Here is a 6,000-nt window from a genome sequence, read left to right as displayed (position 1 = left end):
AATAAATTGTCTAAAATTATAATTAATAAATCGACTTTACTAATAACTCGACTTAGAGCTATATATAATTAATTATAAATAAAAATATTAAGATATAAATATAAATCGACTTATTATAATAACTAATTCTAAAATTTATTAATTATTATATTACAGACTAATCGAATTAGAAATTAAATATATCGAAAGAAAATATATAAATCGTTCGAATTAGATAAAATTAGAGGGATATATAATATATAATATTATTTATTATTATATTCGCCTTTAAAGATATAGTAATTAAATATCTTAAATCTAATATACTTAACTTATAAATATATCTTATTATATAAATTTATACGCTACTTTAAATTCCTTAATAGTATTATTATATAATTCTATTTTAATTTTAAATAATAAGATAAAAGCGAGGTTAATTCGAAGATATTTATTATTTTAATAAGTAAAAGAAAGCTATCTTTCTTATTAATAACTTAATTTCTACTATTATAAATAATCTTAGTTTTAAAAAACTTATTAAAAACTTAATTATTAAATTAAGCGATATTCTTATTAAGAGTATAAAGAATTACTCTAAATATATAGAAATTAGCTATTTAATATAAATTAAGATTATTATAAATAGTATTAATTAGCTAAGTAATAAAATTATTTAATAATTACTTAATAAATTAATCGATAGCTTCTTATTTTTCGAAGCTTATTAAGATATTATTATTTATATCTAATAGTCTTTAAATAAATTCCTTTATATTAATTTAATCTTAATTAATTAAATTTAAATTTTGAAGTTCTATATTTTTTATTAATTTAAGAATTTAAATATAATTTTAAAGATAAGATACTCTTAATATAGCTTAAGTAATACGATCTAACTTAATACTCTTAATAACTAAAAAAATTTAATAAAAGTTATTATAGAAATATATAATTATATTATTAAAAGAATTTTTTTTTTTAAATATTTTAGAGTATATAATTAACGATTTTAATATCGTAACGATTTTATATAAAGATCTTATCTTAGAAAATAAGCTTAATCGCCTTTAATAACTAAGCTAAATTAGACTTTATCGATATATTATAATTAAATTAAATAATAATATTAAGAAGAATTTTAAAGCGAGAATAAGTAGTAATATTATTTTAAAGAAAAATAAAGATAATATTAGATAAAGCTATAGTAATAGCTATTTTAGAGTTATTTTATACTCTTTATAATATAATATTTTAAAATATAATCTTATCGATATCTTTATAATTATTAAAAAAGAAGAATTAGTTATTAAAATAAGAAATCGCGTTTTAAATAGCGTTAGTTATAATAATTTAATTATTATTAAAACTCGTCTATATCTAATCTTAGATATTAATTTAATAACTATATACTTCGCGTAGAAGTTAATTTTAATTATTAATATAATATTATTTATAATCTCGCTAAATTATAAATAGATTAAAGTCGATAATAAGATTAATATTCTTTATAAAACTAATATTATTTTTCTCTAAATAGATTTAAATTAAATAAAAATAGAAGTCTTTAATAATAATTTATTTATATTATATATTATTTAATAGAAGAAGAATATAATATTAAGTTTAAAGAATATAAATAAAATTATTAGATAATCTAAATAAAGAAAAATATATATTAGTTAAGAAATATACATAAAATATAAAAGAAGAATTAAATTATTTACGAATAAAAAAAGAAAAAATATATCTAGCGCGAAAAGTTTTAATAACTAAAAAAAGAATATTATATTTAAAAAAAATCGCGATATTTTAAAACTACTATTAGCGTAGAAATCTTTTTATTCTATAGTTTAAAGTACTTTAACTTATAAAAGAAATTACTAAAAAAAAAAATCTAATATAAAAAGTTTTAATATATAAAAAAAGAAATATTATATTAAAAAAAGTTATAATATTTTAATATTATCGTTAGCGCGGTAAGCTATTTATATTATACTTAAAATATTTCTATTTAATAAAAAAGAAATTATTTATATATCTTAATTTATAATTATTTTATAGATTTAGAGAGTTATTAGATTTATATTATAATAGAATTATTATAAAGAGATCTTATAAGATATATTCTCTTTACTAAGCCGCTATTTTATCTAATACTTAATTTTATTTAATATTATTATAAAATAAGTCTTTTATTATATAGATATTATAATAAAAAGAAAGAATATTACTATTTATTATATATAAGTCTTTAAAGAATAGGTATAGAATTTAATATATTTAGAAGAAGATATTATAGATAGAAGAGCTTTCTAGCGTTTAAATTAATATAATATATTCTTTTAATAATACTCCTATACCTCTAATATAGACTTTATTTAAATATATCTCGTTTTTTTTTAGATATATTACTTCGATAGATCGATATAGAAGAGATTTTCTATTTATCTTTACTATTAATATTATTAATTTAATTAAAAAAAGATTCTTAGCTTAATCTAGCGTTTATATATTATATTAATTATCTAATTTAAATTATTATTATTATTAAATATTATATTATATTAATTTAAGAGATAAATAGATAATTATTTAATAAAAGAATTATAATTATATAATTTAAAGTTAAAAATTCTTTAATAGACTTTTATAGAGCTTATTTATTATATATCTTAATACTCTTAAATCTTATTTATCTAATCTAGATCTATATTATTCTAATTTATACTACTCTTATACTTTATTTAAAAATTAGCTTAATCGCTACTTTTATAAATATATTTAAAGATATATTTATAGATTTTAACGTTAGCGTAAATCTCTATATTAATATAAGCGTTATATTTAATTAATAAATAGAGATTATAAAATATTATCTAATAATTCTATTTAAATTTATTATTTAATATTTTAATAAGTCTATATTAATAATATATAAAATATTTAAAGTCTAATTTAAAGATAATATAGTCGCTAAAGTTCTTCGAAAATTACTTATTATATACGAGTAAAGGCCTATGAATTAAATTCATAATCATTTTTTTTAATCGGGGCTGTCGAGTAAATTTTGGTGAGCGATCTTTGGTGAGCGATATCTGAATTCCTTACCTTTAAATATCTATAAGACTAAATTTAGTAATTCTTTTTTTATCTGAAAGCCCACATTATACTCTATAGTTTAAATAAAAAATCTCAAAATTTTAATAGAAAACAAAAAAGTTATTCTAAAATCAAATAATGTGTACCTGTTTTTTTTTGATCAGGGGCCAGGGCTGTCCGGCTGTCGAGCGAACTCTGGTGAGCGATATTTGAATTCCTTGCGCTTTAATAATTATAAGACCAAATTTCAAAATTCTTAAAAATTCGGAAAGCGCAGACTGCGCTCCAAAATTTAAAATTTAAAATCTCAAAAAGTTAATAGAAAACAAAAAAGTTTTTCTATATATTAATAATGTACACCTATTTTTTTGATGGTTGCGGACGCTAATTTGTTTACCCGCGGTGTCTAACCAAAAAGCGTAGACCTGACGAATTGATGATTGGCTGCACATACAAATTCAAGGTTTTCTAGTTCAGCCCTACCTTATTCTATTATATATACTGATATTCTTATCTAAATCTTAATAAGATAAAATAATATCTATTCTACTAATAATATATTAATTATAATTCTTATAGAGTATATATCTAATAACGATTATATAGAGATTAAGAAATAGATTTTAATTAGAAATCTTAGTATTAATAGCGACGTTTATTTTAGCGACGCTAAAGAATTAATCTTTAAAATATAATATAATAAGAATATAGATATATAATAGGCCTTAATTTTAAAATTCTATAATATAAATATAGGCGGAAACTCGACTTATTACCCACAAAGTTAAGTTAAAATTAAAGCTATTTAATATTTTAATTAGCTATACTTCGCCCTTATAGAGATAAAGATTTTTTTTTAGATAATATTATAAAGTTAATCGATAGAAATTACGACGTATAAGGGGTTAAATTATATTAAAAGTACTCTTAGAGACTATTATCTATATTAATTATTTAACTAATATATTACTTAAGAAATTATTTTATTAAATAAAAAGAAGAAAGATTATTATATTATAATTGTAAGATAGTAAGGTCTCTTTTAATGAAACTGCGTAGCAGCTATATAATTATAAGGTCTAGATATATAATTAATAAAATAAATAGATTAATTACTAGATAAACTAATAATTAAAAAAAAAAAGAGGAAAGAAGACTTATAAGTATTTAAGACTTTATTAAGTATATTAAATACTCGCTTTAGCTGCGTAGCTTATAGTCTAATAAGCGATATAAGCGAGCCTATTAATTCGCTTCGAGTACTTTTATTCTTATAATTATATTCCCCCTTAGAAGATTTAGCCTCTAAATCTTATTATTATTACGCTTTATAATTAAATATATATAAACTTACTAATATTATTTACGTTATCTATTACTAGCTTAAATATAGCTTAAATTAATATATATTATAATAGCGTATTTATACTATATACCTTAAGGTTTTCTTAAATATATTATTATATTTATATATTAAATCGCGATAGTATTATTATATATATTATTATTTTAATTAATAGAATATAGGCGTAGTATTATCTTATTGCGATATACTATTATCGCTATTATTATACGCTATTATTATATTATTACTTTATAATTATAATAATTTTATTATAATAATTATTAAAAATCGCGCTAGTAAGTATAAAAGACTTATTTTTAATTTAATTTTTATTCTTCTTAGTAATAATACTAACGTTAACGCTATTATAAGTAAATATTTAATTCTTCTTTATATCTACTATCTTATCTTTATTTATTTTTATTATAATATCGCGATAGCGAGTTATATATTATTATAATAGTATAATATATATATTAATTAAGATAATAGTTAAATAAGGTTATAATTATTTAGATTAACTTTATATATAATAAATATCTTAAAGAATACTTTATAATGCTTTATAAATAGTATAAGAAGTATATTAATATATTAATAATAATATTAAACCTTCGCTTTTATAATCTTACGAGTTATTAAGTACTCGTAGTTATTATAATTCTTACGCCCCGCGCTATTACTAATAAGTATTTATATTTATTTTAAAGATATACTTAACTAAGAAGACTATTAGCCTTCTCTATCGCTATTTTAAATCTTATTTATAAGTAAAAGAGATATTAAATAATTAAGAAATTACGCTAATATATATTAATCTTCTTTTATTATTATTATATATATACTCTCGTATATAACTCTTATATAGTTTATATCGCGTTTTTTATTAATTCGCGTTAGTGTAAGTATAGGCGATACTCTCGCGGAGATTATATATATATTATAGATCTAGTTCTTATCTATTAGATTAATATCCTCGTTACGACCTATATTAATAGAGATATTTATATTATTCTTTATTATTAGAATAATATAAATTTTAATTAATATATATTAAAGTGCGTAACTAATATACATAGCGGTTTATTATATTAAGAAACGTTGATATAACGCTATTATCTTTACCTCTTCTTTAACTACTTCTCTCGCTATTTTCTCTATTAGATCTTTCTATTATCTAATAAATTTTTTAAATAAATAATTACTTTCTAATATAAGATAATAGATAAATTAATATTAAATAATATTAATCTTATATATAACTTTAATAATTATTTTTCTTATTATATATAGTATCTCGGCGCTTTAAGATCGGCTTATAAATATTTTAGCTATTTTCCCTAAGCCTTTTAATTATAATTTATTCGCTCTTTAAGACTTCTCTACTACTACTACTTTTATAATCTTTCTTATTTCTTAATCTCTTTTAATAATTATATCTTTAACTTTATCTTAAATATTAATTTATATAACTTCTTTATTTACTCGAAATTCTTAATTATACTTTTAATATTTTTAAAATATTCTATTAATTTTTATAAAGCTTTATAAAATAAAAAGTCTTTTTAATTAAT

This window comes from Letharia columbiana (assembly GCF_014066305.1).
Source record: "Letharia columbiana isolate WasteWater2 chromosome Unknown Sc0000024_s0, whole genome shotgun sequence".
Lineage (NCBI taxonomy): Eukaryota > Fungi > Ascomycota > Lecanoromycetes > Lecanorales > Parmeliaceae > Letharia > Letharia columbiana.
Note: the sequence above shows the minus strand (reverse complement) of the source record.